This window comes from Halichoerus grypus, chromosome X (assembly GCF_964656455.1).
Source record: "Halichoerus grypus chromosome X, mHalGry1.hap1.1, whole genome shotgun sequence".
Lineage (NCBI taxonomy): Eukaryota > Metazoa > Chordata > Mammalia > Carnivora > Phocidae > Halichoerus > Halichoerus grypus.
The window spans coordinates 26,700,381-26,716,569 of record NC_135727.1 but is presented as its reverse complement, the minus strand read 5'-3'; the positions used below and the strand labels follow the sequence as shown (position 1 = coordinate 26,716,569).

The 16,189-nt window shown below is 42.9% G+C and overlaps 1 protein-coding gene across 3 annotated transcripts in view; it reads right to left on the bottom strand.

Annotated features, from left to right (window-relative positions):
* The window catches only part of TENM1 (teneurin transmembrane protein 1), a 774,784-nt gene that overhangs the window by 42,592 nt on the left and 716,003 nt on the right, over positions 1–16,189 (bottom strand). The window lies entirely within an intron of this gene.

Here is a 16,189-nt window from a genome sequence, read left to right as displayed (position 1 = left end):
GGAGGGACGTGCATGTGCAGCTTTATTCTGATGGCTGTGAGAAGCCACTAAAGAGCTTTAAGTAGGAGTGTGACATATCTGGGTTCTAGAGGAATCACATTGTTTGCTGTTGAGATGATACTAGAAAAGGAGGTGGGGGAAGAAAAAGAAAAGGAGGTGGGAGAAGAGGCAGGTCCGCAGTTAGGAGGCTCGTGCAGTGGTCCAGGTGGGGGATGATAGTGCCTGAATTAGGATGGTAGCAGTGGGGATAGAGAGAAGAAGGTGGATTTAAGACATGTTAAGGGAAGTCAGAAGCAAAAGGATTGGGGTGTGTGTGTTGTATCTTGGGCCAGATGCTGGGCTAGGCGCTTGGGACACACAGGCCAACCAAACACAGCTCCACTCTCGTTCCTTCCTGGACACAGCAGTCAGCCCAGTACCTGCCTTGACATCTCCTCAACAGCTATTTTATCACTGGGCACTTCTCAGAGAACTGTATTCCATGTACTCTGCGCCCCACCACTCACTTACTCTATACTTTATTGCTCTTCCCTTAGGTTGGACAAAGGCAGAGAAATCTGGCCCATTCCTGGCCAAAATAGAAACAGGAATGGGGCTACTCTTCTTGCCTTGAGTGAAAGCCCAAGGAAGCTTTTGTTTTTCTTACTGAATCTGAAAGTCTGAAAACAAGATCTGGACTGCCACTGCGCTGGGAGGCCCACTCCATCCCCGGCTGGAAGAGGCCTTACACTCAGTCAGTAATGAAGTGGACAAAGGCCAGTGTGAGACAGGCCTTTCCTCTCATTTTGCCTCTTAATGGAGGGCAACTGGTGATGTTGTAACGGGGACAAAGGTGGTCTTTGGCCTTCCCCCCGTACCACTTGGGGCTCTCCGTCCCTGTTTCTGAGTGTCCCTCCCAGACACCCAGCAACCTCATTCTGCCCCCGTGTCTCTGCGTGCCCTCGACCTCCACAGAGACTGGCCTTCCCTGGTCAGCACCATATGCCTCTGGGCAGCTAGGAATCTGAATGCTAATGGAGTATAAAGCTGAGCTGTGTTATGCATGTTCTACAGAGCCTTTCAGACTGAGGCCATTGGATAAACATTAAACACCAGCTTTAACAGCTCCCAGAGCAGTTTGCTGTGATGTGTTCCTCAGCACGTCTGTCTGAGGCCTGTGCCTGTCAGCGCCCTGCCACCGAGAGGGAGAGGGAGAGGGAGAGGGAGAGGGAGAGGGAGAGGGAGAGGGAGAGGGAGAGGGAGAGGGAGAGGGAGAGGGAGAGGGAGAGGGAGAGCCTGCTGCTGTGGAGGGCGCTGCCTCCTCCGCCATGTGCCCTCGCTCTGGACCTCCATATCCACTATCGCTCCCGTACAGCAGCTGTGTGCGCTGGTCCTGTGGAGCACGGTCCCCCAGGAAATAACCTGGGGCTGGCTGAGGAAGAGGAAATGAATTTATTTCAGTACAGCACTCCTATTTTGGTCAAGTCTGAAGTCAGTGACCCAGAAAAAACAAAGCTGGCAGAAATGACGTTCTAATTATCTCCAGTCTGAGAGCTGAGGCCAGGGCAGAGGCCGGGGACAGCACACACCTGGCAGGAGTCACAGAAGGACATGTTTTGGACTCTGTTCTCTGCTGTCAAGGCTGCCTCTAAGAGAAAGGCTGGTGGTTGGAAGATAAGCTGTTAAATTCTCCAACTCACCCAACCCGATTTAAGTCAATACTATTGGTGTCATGTTTATTAGATTTAATATTGCCTCAAAAATACACCAGCTTTTGCATCTGTTTGTTTTCTTTTCCATCAAATAAGTCACCCTCTGGGAGTTTCCTGTGACTAAAGTGGCCTTTGTGCTTCTGAAACACTTCCTATACTAGCTACACAGAATCCCTTTAATTCCCATTTGATTTGGCTGGGCAGTTTGTCTATGAAATCTGCTCGAATGAAAGATGTGTGGCTACTTAGTAATCCAAGGTCCGCCTTTTCAGAACCTGGACCTTTTCACCTCCCTTAGGTTGTCAGTTCCTTTTATATCCTTCTCATGTTAAATACTCCCATTTCCAGGTAATTTTTTCAAGGAACTGGTGCTTTATAGCCACACAATAGAAACACTGTATTTACTACCGAGGCATTTCCATAACACACAACGTGACATATGGAACGGAGTCCTTGAGCTGATTCAGAATTAGCATCTGTTACCTGTAGAGACCCTAGAATTCTAAGTTACCAAGGTAGGGCTAAGGTTAATCCCTGAGGGTTGCTGGCATTTGTCCACGTGGTTTCTGGGGACAAAGAAACATTTCCTTTGGGAGTGGGAGCAGAAAGAGAATGAACAGCAAGGAAGTTCTGGAATCTCTGCCTGGTGACCTGGCCTACAGGCAAACCATTTGGCCTAATTTGTGGTGGTTGCCCCACCTTGTAAAAATACATTAATTTGTTTGAAATGTCAAAATATATTTATGCTAAACTGGCATGAAAGATCATTGGTGTAGCCGCCAGCTGGCGGAATGTGCCCATCTCCCAACAACATGCCCTGAGAAATAACCCTGAGCAGAAAGGAGCTCTTGGTCTGGATGTCAAGCCTTGACAGCACTATGTTGTCCTCTGCTATTTGAAAATGTGCCTTGAAGGGACTTGACTCTCAGGTCAGCCAGTCCCGTGGCTGGTTTAAAGATCCAGCTACTTTTGACCAAAGCTAACAGTACATAAAGCAGCAGAGTCCTATAGGGGAAAATCCATGTGTAAATGCAGTATTTACAGATGAGCCCTCAGTTAGACTAAACTAGAAAATTCCTCAATCATCAGCTTAATCCCACACTGTGGACACAGACCATAATTTGTATACTTGGGCTCTTTCTAACTGTGTGAAGGCTGGTTCCTTCCTGTACTGTGTGTGTCACCATAGGCAGGTGAGGTACCCTCTGTGAGTGTCTGGTTTCCTCATCTGCCACAAGGGAAAGAGGCTAGCAACAGTGTCTCTGTTAGAGTTACTGCGTGGATTAAATGAGATAGTGAGACTCGGTGCTCATCACAGCACCTGGACAGAGGAAGGGATGGTAAACGGGATGAACATCCATAATGACTTCAAAGTCATGGACCTTCAGAGCTAGAAGAGATCTAGTCCATGTACCATTCAATGCAGTGCCCTTTGAGTTCTGTTTGCCAGACTTCAGTTGTCGACAGAATGTCTTTATAAATTTTGCCCTGCCCATCCACCACCTGCACTGTTGTTGACTTAATATTTTTCTTTAAACTGACTTACTTTTAAAGTATAAATAGGTGCTTCCCCTTCCTTTGAGAGGATCCTAATCAAAAACACCTATAAAATTCCAGGCGCACTCATCTGAGCCTTTAATAAAAGTAACTACTGTTTATTGAGTGCTTCCTGTGTGTCAGGCTCTTTGCCTGGATTATTACTTTATATGCTTAGAGCAAACACTTGAGAAAGAAACGACTGATATCCCCATTTTGGGATATGTGCTCTTAGCCCCTATGCCATCTGATTCTGCAGCTAGAAGAGTGGATACATTTCTTCACGTTCTCCTCACCAATTCTGGCTTCCCCTTTACCTCACTTGAATCCATCTAAGGGTTGTTCTCTTTGGCTGAGGAGGTCAAAGCTTATTAGAAGTTGAGTGATTTGTCTTTGTCTCTGTCACTTGTCTTCTTTTGGTTCAATGCATTGTGGTTGCCTACTCTGTATTGGGCACTAATTAGCGCCCTGCCCTTGATTAGCGCACAGTCAAGTGGGGGAAGGCAGATCCAGAAACCACTCATTTCAATATAATGTGGTTAAGTGCCATGACAGACGCATGCCCAGAGTGACATGGGGATGCAGGGGAGGGAGTTTGGGGCAATAACCCCTAGAAGAGAAATGTCAGCTTCATCTTGAAGGATGAAGCTAAGGTACTGAGATGAAGCAAAGGGGGAGAAGTGATTTCAGCAGAGGGAAAAGAGTGAATGAAAACAGGACATGAAACCCTATGGGAGTGGGGGAAAATAACATGGGTCTGGGTTACTAGGGCATAAAGTCAAAGTAAGGTATATAGTGGTAATAAAGGACGTTTAAATGTTTGCCAGGGACAAGGCTTACATTTCTCCACTGAGGCATGATTGTCATTTGGGGCCAGATCATTCTTGTTTGTGGGGGCTGTCCTGTGCATCGTGAGATGTTTAGCAGCGTCTCTGGCTTTTGTTCACTAGATGTCAGTGGCACCTCCCCCTGAACTGTCACAACCAAGAATGTCTCCAGACAAGTCAAATGTTGGAGCAAATCAGTTAACCTGTCTGAGCCTCAGTTTCCTCATCTAGAAATTGGGTACAGTAATAATATTTTCTCTCAAACATTTATTATAGGAATTGAAAAAATCTACATAAAGCACTTAGCATAGCGCCTGGTACACAGAAAGAGCTCTATAAAGGCCAGCTATTTATTTATTTATTTTTTATCATAGAACATGCCTGAATTTCTTCTGGCCCCTGCCTGACTATTGCAATGTCCTCCTCTTTGGTTATCTCATGAACTTTGGAGTGCAATCATATAGTAACCATGGTCTTTCAAAGTTCCCCCTGCTTCTATGTCACCAGCCATTTCCCCCCTGTTCATTGATTCCATTTCTTAAGAATCCTTCTATGCTATGTGTCTCCCAAGAAATTTGGCTTATATAGGGGTATATTATTTCACATACATGTCAGCCAATTCACAGCTAATATTTTCGCTTATTCCTTGGATTCCCCAGTTATTCGTAACAGGCTTCTTGGTACAATTCCAAGCTTAGAGCATGCTACTTTAATTATTTTCCTTTCTTCTACTAATAAATATCTATTTTAGGCACTATGCTAGGCACTAGGGAGCCAGTCTAACCAAGACAGACTGGGTCCTGCCTTCACAGAGTTTACAGTCTTTTGCTGACTTCATTTCCTTTATTTTCTGGTATCTACAAGGGGTTGCTAGCGACATAGACTATTTCCGTTTCACTCCATCCATTTCAAGAAATTGACTTTTGTGGGAGAGCCTCAGAAACATATATCATGACTGTTACTATGCTTTACAATTGCCACCAAGTGCTCATAACTTCCTTTCCCAAAGTTTGTGCTGTAGAAACCAGTTGTTTCCCAAAAGGCCCCGTCTCCCCATCCCAAACATGACACTTCTAATCTCCGTCCTTTACATTTTCAGCCTTATGGCTCATTTGAAAAACGACTCTGCTTGATTTTGATCTCTGAGGCCTCTTCAGTAGGAATTTCCAGGAAATGTATGATTATCTCTTCTGTAGTATGCCAGCCCTGGGGAAGATACAGTGACGGGACTGAGTGTTCTCTGCCAGGTGTTCTGCCAACTCCACGTTAGATTTCCCCATGCTTCTAAAAGCTGACAACTCCAGATTGTTAGCATCACTTTTTGTCAGTTTTCAAATGGCCTTCTCATTTCTTGACACGGATACTGTCTGAGCTTCTTCAAATTTATAAAAGAGGGAAAAAGCCGTCTGGACCAAGTTTGGTTTTCTGCAATTGGAAAGCATGCTGACATCTTTGAGAGTGACGGCTCTTATTGATCTTACTTTTAAAAAGTGGAAATTATTAGAAGATGAAATACACCAGGATTACATAGACTTGTCAACTGGCAAATTATGTCCCATTTTCTCAGACCCACACTCTTGTGTTTCTCTGAATAGCAGCTGGAGAGTTTGAGGAACCTCTCAACCTTTGGCCAAATGCATCGGCATGGTCTGTCTTCATGGCTGCCCAATCAGAATAACGGACATTTAAGTCACGTTATTCATTACAGATGAGTAGTCAGGATCAATCTAATCAAGAGTTACAGTTGGACTGATCTTTACAATCATTCTGCTGCAGAGCCTACAGATTAAAATTGCATCTACTCTGATGTTCTTAAAACATTTTGGTAGTGGGGGAACAAAGCAAAGCAAAACAAACAACAAAAAGCTTCAAGGCAGTCCTGGTGTATTTCATCTGCTAATAATTTCTACTTTTTAAAAGCAAGATCAATAGGGGCCATCATTCTGAAAGGTGTCATTTTGCTTTCCAACTGCAGAAAACCGAACTTTCTCTAGATGGCTTTTATAAGTTTGAAGAAGCTCAGACAGTATCAGGGTCAAAACAAAATGTTAAATTTATGGTTACTATGATGCCTGTGGCAGAGACTACTAGTTCTAGGCCTACCCTATCATCCATTTCCTCTTTCTTCCTTAGTAGTAAATGCCGATTTAAAAAAAAAATCTGGGAACACTGCTGTCTACAATAGAAAATGTTCCAGCCTTATTTGCAATTCTCTGTAGCCATATGATAAAGTTCAAGGCAATAAGATGTAAGAGGAATCGTGGAAGTATCCACACTTTTATTTATTTAATTTTTAATATTTTTTTTTAGAGAAAGAGAGAGAGAGAGAGGCAGGGGAGGGGCAGGGAGGGAGAGACAGAATCTTAAGCAGGCTCCATGCCCAGTGTGGAGCCAGACATGGGGCTTGATCTCATGACTCTGACCGGAGCCAAAATCCAGAGTCGGATGCTTAACTGACTGAGTCACCCAGGCGCACACTCCCTACCCCTTTTTTAAGTATCCACACTTTGAAATTGATGCTTTCAATGGCTATGTAAGGAGAGCTGACCCAATTGGAAGGGACCTCTTTCTGCCCTTCCTTCCATTCTGTAATATGAATATATTTGTTGAGATTTTTGGCAGATGTCTTAGACCATGAAGTGTCCATGAAAATGGAAGCTATGTGCTAGGATGGCAGGGCAGAAATACAGAAGCCTGGGTCCCAGATGATCTCGTGGAGCTGCCATCCTAGTCCTGCACCATACCTCTAGTCTGGCTGATGTTGTGCTTGTGTCACTGTTATGTTGGGGGTTGGGTTTCTGCTATTCTCAGCTTAATCTAATCACCATGAAGAAAATGTTCTGTTAGGTTTTGTTCTTGACCAGTGTTACTGACTATACCATTACGGTCAAATGGTTCTAACAGATTTCTAGTTCTAGGTCTCTGGATAGATCACCGGTGTTTGCAAAATTAAATTAAATTGAAATAAATTAATGTCTGAAAGTGACTGACACATATGGCAAAGTCCACTAGGGCAGCCCTTTTTAGGAGGATGACTAATTGCTTAAACTTAGTGATTAACCTCAAGCATTCTTGAATACCCAGTGCCCCATCTTTAGGTACTTCGAACTGCTTCCAGCTTCATGACTCATGCGGATCCAATACTTCTTTATTATACTATAAATATATGTTTGCCTTCCTATGTCTTGTACTAGGTCTGTGAGCCTCAAGGGCAAGGGTGAGGTCCCATTCATTTTTGTATTCCCAGTATCTGGTATTATAGTTGGCAAATGTTTGTTGAATGAAAACATTAGTGCCTCATTGACTGTAACAGTTTCAGTTCACGAAAGCATTTAAAAAATTATGAAATGCAAATAGGCTGTAAGGAAAACTATTTTTCATCAACATGTTTGAGTCAATAAATCTGGGTTTCCAGAGACCCATGGAGGTTAGTGGAAATTGCCATATTTCCTCAATCTTAAGAGATGCATTTCCTACTTCCTCCGTATTTTAACTTTTCTGAAGTGAGAATGTGTCTTATTAATCACTGCATACATTTAATGGAGCATTTCTCCCCTACCACCCCAAGTTGTCAAATTGATGCTATGTCTTACGATCCATGGGGTCCTAGAATTGAGGACATATGGTATTCCCATTTTGGTCTGTGTACTTTGGGGATCCCTGGGAGTCTTTCAAGGAGGTCTGTGAAGTCAAACTATTTTTTTAATAATACTATTTGCCTTTTATACTTTCTCATGAGTGTACAGTGAGTGGAGTTTTCCAGAGGGTACCTGTGGCTAGCATATCTTTGGGTTCAAAAAAAATTCAGTTTTAATTTCTTTTTTTTAAAAGATTTTATTTTTAAGTAATCTCTACACCCAACATGGGGCTCGAACTCACAACCCTGAGATCAAGAGTCCCATGCTCTACCGACTGAGTGGGCCAGCCAAGCACTTCCACCATTTTAATTTCTAATAAGGCAAATATTAATAGATAAAACCCACATACAGAAAAGTTCTTTGAGGTCCCCGACAAGTTTTAGGAGTGCAAAGGGGTCCTGACGCCCAGAAGCTTGAGAATGGTTATCCTAGAGGAAAGAAGCAGCGAATGAAGCCATTCTGTTATACAAGAGTTTCATTCAAGCTCATTAAGAAAACAAGTATGTATCCCTTCCAAGATGGTTCCTGGGGCCATAAGCTCTGTCCAAAAGCACACTGACAGAGTGGCGGAAAATCTGTACTTCCTCTAGAGACCCAAGCCCTGATGGGTGCTATAAAAGTTTGTTCTTACAGGCTCCCTCCGAGCAATCAGCACGTACACACTCTCTCTGAGTCTGCTGCGTAATTGTCACTACCTCATCTTAATAACAGGCATAATTGCTCCGAGTTTCCGTCGACCCTTTCTTGCATCTCCTCTCCAAAGCCTCAATTTTGGAAATGGCACTTGTGAATACACAGAATGTTTAACCACTTCCAGTTTTCAATTTACAGTCAAAGTCATCTATCAGCAGGAGATGAAGGCCCAGTGTGAGAACTACAGAATGTCCTTCAGACTCCACAGCTAATTTGTTTGTAAATTTGATTGTTATTGTAGGAAGAACATATTGTACATGACGCTACTTGCAGATTTACTATTTGTATCTCTCTGTATCTTGGGTTTTATCATTAGAGTCAAAGAACTTAACCCTTTCAGCACTTCCGTGGGTGGGGAGAGGCACATGAAAGCTTTACTGTTTTTCCCTTTTGAGTCTCTGTTTCCTTTTCCTTTTCCATGTATTTATGAGATACCTACTATATATTCAGCACTGTGGGAGAACGCATACAGAAGGCAAGACAACTAGGGAACAGTCCAAGGCGTCATGAAATCAAATGTGAGGGCAGGTGATGAGGCCATAAATTCTGAGTGAATTCAGGCAAGAGAGGACCAGCGTGGGGTGGGGCTCTTGTCCTCCTGAGAGCCAAGGCTTTGCCTGCAAAGGAGCCAAGGACTTAGAAGAAGGTGCTGGAGTCATTCTGCAGTTTCTTCCTGCTGAGAAGTTGCAGAAACTTGTCTGTTGCACGTTGTTAATATTACAGTATTGGCTCGAAAAGAATAGACCAAGCTTCCAATTCCCTTTGGCATCTAAAGCAATTTACAGGCCAGAAGTATGACTGCACAGCTTTTATGAAATGGTCTGATTTCATTGATCAGCCACTCCAAGATTATGTTTTCATTTCTGTAGCTATTGCTAAGCCTTCTTTCTGGTACAATATTCAGGAAGGAACTATTAAAAAATTGCACCTTGGAGATGTTAAGATATAAGTGGGCAGGGTTCTGAATGGGAAGAGAAATATCACAACTCATGATGGCTCTACTCAAAAGTTCATTTCAAGTTAGACCAGCATTCCACAGATTGTCTCTCTTATCTTAACTCTGTAATGTTTCCAAATGATAAGGATACTAATAAGAGCAGATGGCTTAATGAACATTTAGAGGAAAGATTTAACCGGTCCTATTTTCATTAGGCCTCCAGTGTGCTTCTGGGTTTTGCCCACCACTTCCCTGTGTGTGATACAAAACAGCACGCACTCAACAGATGGCCCAGCTCAGGCTTCATGCTTCCAGAACTCTGGAGACTGGCCACCTGACCACTTACCATGTGTACAGAATCATTTAAGGAAGCAGGCAGGCTACAGACTTGAGCCTGAACAAAAGCAAAAAATGGTGATGAATATTGAGTACCCGAGCTTCAACAAGAGGGGAGTCAGAATCATCCTCGAAAACGCATCAAGCGGCTCTGGTTGAGGTTTCCCCATAACACCTTCTTATGGATTCAGGAATGATGAAATCCTCTGTGGCAAACAGTCCACTCCAATTAATGTTTCATCCAAACTGTAAGCATATCTGAGTGACTCCGGCAACAACAATGACATGGAAATCTAACACCTCATTGCACAGTGTGCTCGTTATTAAGCTACTGTCTCAGAGCTCCAAACTCACCCCTTCGGACGCTGCTTTGTGATGCGGGGGTTGGGCCTCTGCTAACTGCATTTCTCTTCTGCCAGCTACACTGCTGATAGGTCCTGCCAGTCTGGGAAATACAGCGATTCTGCTTGCTTTCCCTTCGAGTCAGCATGGCTGCAACGGCAGCTCTTCAGCCCGGCGCGGTAGCTGACTCTACTTTCCAGCTCTTCTCCGGACTCTGAGAATCAGTCTCGTCACGCCACCTCAGAGGCACCAGAAGCAGCTGGCTGGCATCCCCTTCTCAGAGGAGCGGGTCCCACCTCAATAGAGCAAATCCTCCATCTTTTTAGGTTCTCACAACTCCAACCTCTTTCCTTTGTTTCCTTAGCCCTAGAGATGGTAGCTGATTCCTGCAGATATTATTTCAACTTTTTTCTTTTTTAAAGATTATTTATTTATTTATTTATTTGAGAGAGAGCGAGCAAGCATGAGCAGGGAGGAGAAAGGCAGAGGGAGAGAGAGAAGCAGATCCCCCACTGAGCAGGGAGCCCGATGGGGGGCTCCATCCCAGGACCCTGGGATCATGACCTGAGCCAAAGGCAGACGCTTCACCGACTGAGCCACCCAGGCGCCCCTCAAGCTTTTTTTTTAACCCCCTAAAACTAGTACAGCCCCTTCCTGATATTAAATTCTCTCTGTTAAAAAAACCAATGTGATTTCTGTTTTTCTGACTGGATTTTGACTGATATTCACAGCATGAAGCCTCTTACAAGGACAGAGGAAGAACAATACCCATAGTAAGCCGGTGGTGATAGAAAACTAGTAAAGGTGAACAAGAACTGGGGAAGAACCAGAGAAGTTATTAGTCACTAGCATCCTCTGCATTATCTACTGGCCGGTGAAGCTGCCTTGTCTGGAAAATAGGCATAAAAAGTAAATCCACTGTGCTTGGACTCTAGGGAGTTGGTTGTGATTGGCTTTAACCAGAGCTTCTCTGACTCTCTTGAACTGCCACATTGCTGTCATTATTCTCTAGAAACTTCCCACTCTTGTGATTTTTGAGGAAGATTTCTTTTTTTTTAAATTTTATTTATTTATTAGACAGAGAGAGAGAGAGCACAAGCAGGGGGAGCGGCAGGCAGAGGGAGAAGCAGGCTCCGCGCTGAGCAGGGAGCCCGACGAACGGCTCCATCCCAGGACCCTGGGATCATGACCTGAGCCGAAGGCAGACGCTTAACGACTGAGCCACCCAGCAGCCCTTTGAGGAAGATTTCATGATGGATCATACCACTCTCCCACATGCCTTTTTTGGAGGCAGAATTCTGTACTAAATGGTTTAGAAGGTTGGCCTGTGACTACATTTCCTATGTGCTTAGAGTTTACTTATAAATAATAACATTTGCTTATAAGTAAAATACATTTACTACTAAATATCTTTTTTATATTCCCTCTTGCTAGTCTCCTTGTCAGACTTTGGGATTGCTCCTTCAGAATCCCCTTCTTATGTATCTCAAGATAAACACTTCTCAACAAGTGGTGCCTCCTGGCAAATGTTTCATATGTCCCTGTGTTCACTTTTCCAAAGATACTAACTTTTGCATAGAAAGATGACACTCCTGATGACAACCAACAGAACTTTCTCTGAATTGTGTTTCCATTTAACAAAGATGGGTTGGCACCGATTCATATACTTTCTTTTCCCATAGTTAATAGAGAGTGGGGCTACATTCAAAGGTATGGTCTGAAATACAGTTAGGTCAATTGGCTTATGTTAGGACTTAGCCCAGGATGTTGGCTGTATAAGCCCTAGAAGCTAACCACTGAATTTACCAACCAGATATTTCTGTATCTTAGAGACTTTCAGGTTTATTTCAGGTCATGGCGCCTGCCGAACAAAATGTGTGGAAGACTGAGTGGTTCAAAAGTAGTTTGCAAGCTTTGCATCTTGTGACTCTCCCTGAACTTTGAAGATGCTTTTCCTCTGGTGCTTAATAGTTTTAATAAGAGCTAACATGCCATTGTCCTTTGTGTGGAAAGAGGACACTGCTGAGGGAGTTTTATTTATGTGATAAATTATGTTTTCGATATAGCATTGAGCACGGTACTTGACTTTTATTTTAAGGCTCCTGACAACTCTGGCTATTTGCTTGTGTGCAGACATTTCAGCAGAATTTGGATATGCTGGAGTTGAAGACATTGGCCTGCTGTTCTCCACTTCTTATATAAACAACCCGAGCTGTCATTTTGGAGGGAGCAATGCAAATATCTTTGATAATAGGTTATTATTCCCTGATTGTGATTTTTCCTTAGAGGTGCAGGCCTGGAAAATGCAGTTAAAAAAAAGAGTTGAGGGTGCCTGGGTGGCTCATCATTAAGCGTCTGCCTTCGGCTCAGGTCATGATCCCAGGGTCCTGGGATTGAGCCCCGCATCGGGCTCCCTGCTCCGCAGGAAACCTGCTTCTCCCTCTCCCGCTCCCCCTGCTTGTGTTCCCTCTCTTGCTGTCTCTCTCTCTCTCTCTGTCAAATAAATACATAAAATCTTAAAAAAAAAATGGGTTGAAATGAATTCGGAGAAGGGAAATGATATTTAAAGGAACTCTGGATCATCTTATTGCAATGCTTTTCCCAGTTGACTATTTTGTTAAATTTGGGTTTTTACATATTAGAATCTTTAAAAACTGATTAACATGCTTGGAACCTGAAAATCTTTATAAAACAGAAGGGTCACTGAATAGACAAAGCCACTTATACACTAAACTTCCTTCAAAAATCCTAGGATACTGCTTTTTTTCCTAGGAATACATCAGCCTTATAACTACTTTCCTTTTGATTTCCCACGTAGCTGGGAGCCTCTTGGTTTGTCTTGGGAGAGTCATATTCTCCATATTGACCTAGATAAACTCTGTCTCCTTACTTATCTACTGTCATATTTATTTTTTGTGTGTGAAATTGACCTACCTAGGATGGCTTCAGGCCACCTACAGAATGAGCTGTTCTTTTACCTTTTGATTTCAAAGAGATGGAAGATGATCTAAAATCTATACATATCAAAATCATAGACATATGAAACTCACACTACATTCCAGCCTTGGATCCACAGTCGGCATGACACTTCTTGAAAGTAGATAGAAGATTAAGGATTTGGGGCACCGTTCAATGACTATAGTGAACATCCTGTAAGTGATCTAGATTTGTGCCACATCAGCATTAGGCAGATGAAGCGCTCTGTGAAGGTTACAGCAGGCTAAGACCAGTGTCTGGAGCACATTAGTGGTTATAGCCCATCAAACTCATCTACAGGTACACGCATGCCTCTTTGCAAAATGTGCACCTGTGTACAAAGGACAGAAGGGAAGATTACACAATTTCTGTAGCCGTTCCAAACTTCTTGGTCCTTTTGATCTTGGCTTTGTAAATCATCAGTTCAATTTTCTGTTCTGTGGATGGAGGGTCAAAGACTACTGCTACTAACTACCACTCGTTAACTGAGCACTTATGAGCCAGGCGCTTTGCTAAGTGATTTATACATATACTATCTCATTTAATCCCCACAACTTCCCTATTGAGGAATTTAACATCATCATCGCCATTTACAGATAAAGAATTTTTCCCAAGGGCACACACCTAGCAAGTGGTGGATCTGGGATTCAAACCCAGGTAGCCTGTGTTCCCAACCACTATGCTTTACTGACTTTTTATATTGGTAGAACTATGAAGGAGAGTCTACCCTGGAGGCCTGATTTTGTCTCTTGCACTCTCTGTGAAAGGCTTAGAGAAAAGTTAGGCTCTCCTTTGCAATTCCAGAAAGTGTTCTTCTGCATTTGACAGAGTGAGGAGAGTAGGTTTGAACTGAATGAGCAATAAATAACATTATCCAGGAATGCATTTCCACAGATATTACCAAATCAGAATAACCACCTTGCAGACTTATTTTGTTCTTGTGTCCTCCAATTTTAGCAAGTGCATGATGAATCAACGGAAAATATTTCCTGAAGATGCCAATTAACATCTTACATCATCCCTTATATTTGTAAAGCGGCTCATACTTTTCCAAGTGCTTTCACATGAAAGAAAGCGAGGACACTTAATCAACAATTGGGTCATTTATTGAATTAGCCTTCATAAGGAGGAATAATTAACCAGCTCTAAAATTCTAGTGTTTGTTTTCCAAGGGTAGTGTTGAATCTGAAATTATAGAGAAACCTCTTTTGGGTCAACAAGTAGACAAAAATGATTTATTTTTTTCTATATTGCCATGTTTCAGAGGAGGACAGGATAAATGATTCCAAAATAGATGTTCTTTTTCTGGAATATAGAAATGGCAACAAAAAGTAGTGTTTATTTAGCATTATTATGTAATTTCAGGCACAAACTCTAACGATCGCTCATTTACAGGTGAGTAATGTGGAGAGCCACTAGGGACTCTTAAAGAGGATTTTTTTTCAATGGTTCTTGGTGCCTCTATCAAATGTGAACAACATTAACTGCCATCTCCAGCTCTGTGACGGCATAATTTGATTGCTACATATATCGAGGTTTGTGCCACGTTCTTTTCCATATGCCGCCCACCTAACTAGTGCGGCAGATGAACACATAAAAGCCAAGGTTACGTGTAATGCCATATGCCCTCGCTCTCTCTTCAGTTCTGGTCAACACTCAAAATTTATAGTTGCGAGTGCCTTTCCAAAACCAAAGTTCTTTCACTTTTGTTTTCTTGTTTAACTACCACGACAGCCTTAGGAGACAATGTGCGTTTTTATCCCACTTCTTGCTGTTGACGAAGCTCAGACTGGGAGACCATAAGGAACTTGCCTGAGGTCACACGCTAATAAATGGCAGAATCTGGACTCACACCCCGGATTGTCTATGTTCTTTCTACTAGACACGCTACCTTGGTCAAAAGGAAATAGGTGATTAAAGAACTTCAGTTATGCCCCAGTGATCCGGAAGAAAAGAAAATGTTCTAAGCTTAAAAACACATCTGTGTTAAGTTTGCTCATTTTTAGTAGTCATCGCTTTCTATTTTAAATACTTTCACATTTAAAGTTACCGATAGATTGAGGTCTTTGAGAAAAGTGTGGCTATGTTAGCAGTGCCTTCCTGCCGTGGTTGATGTAGACTAAGCTCCCTCTTTACCTTGTAGAGACTAGCACTACCCCCACTCTCATTTCTACATTTATAGTAGGAGCCTTCGGATCAGCAGGAGGGACTGGCTGTGACTGATGGGGATTGACTGAGAGCATGTGTCTCAAATGAATAGAGCAGAACATTGCTGATTTAGGATGCTTACGTTTGGACTGCTGCAACAACCAATTGCTGAGTAGGTAGATTGCTGCACAATTGATATTGTCCAGGCATGAGAACAGTGAAAGAAAATGGGAAAATCCATTGGAGGTTTGGTGTGTATGAATTTTTTATTATTGTTGTGGAAAACCCACAAAAGGTTAAATTTATCATCTCGACCATTTTTAAATGTACAGTTCGGTAGTGTTACATGTATTCATATTGTTTGCAACAGATCTTTAGAACTTTTTCATCTTGCAACACTGAAACTCCCTCTCCCCCCTTCCTTTGGCAATCACCTTTCTACTTTCTGTTGCTGTGATTTGACCACTTTGGTTCCTTCCTATGAGTGGAATCATGAACTAGTTCCCTTTTGGGCACTGGCTTAGTTCACTTTGTCCTCGAGGTTCATCTATGTTGTAGTAGGTGACCAGATTGCCTTGTTTGAGGCTGTGTAATATTCTGTTGAACGGACACACCGGATTTTGTCTATCCTGGTACGGGTTTTAATGCCATCTGATCCATTAGTTGGTGGTCACTATAGAAACAGGTGCTTCAGTTGGTCAAACTATGACCAAACAGGATAAAGTAAACAGATGGTACAAGGGCTACCACATAGCTTCTTTGGTTTCATTTTACTACTCCCTGGGCCTTGTTAATCTGCTGTTTGAGCCATTCTCCACTCTTAATCTCTTATCCCTTTTGCCCCCTTTTACTCCCCCCTAGCTGGGCCTGTTGTCCAGCGGTTTTGCTGGGCCCTGACGGAGGTATTTACAGAAATCTCAGATAAATTGCTTTCATCATCTCTGTCCTGCTGTTTGCCAGCAACTCCCTCCTTCCAGAATCCTACCACACATCCTTCTGTCTGGGTTATCTGGAGTGTGGTCACTGACCTCTGCTTTGCTTTGACAGTGAGACAGGTCCCATAGT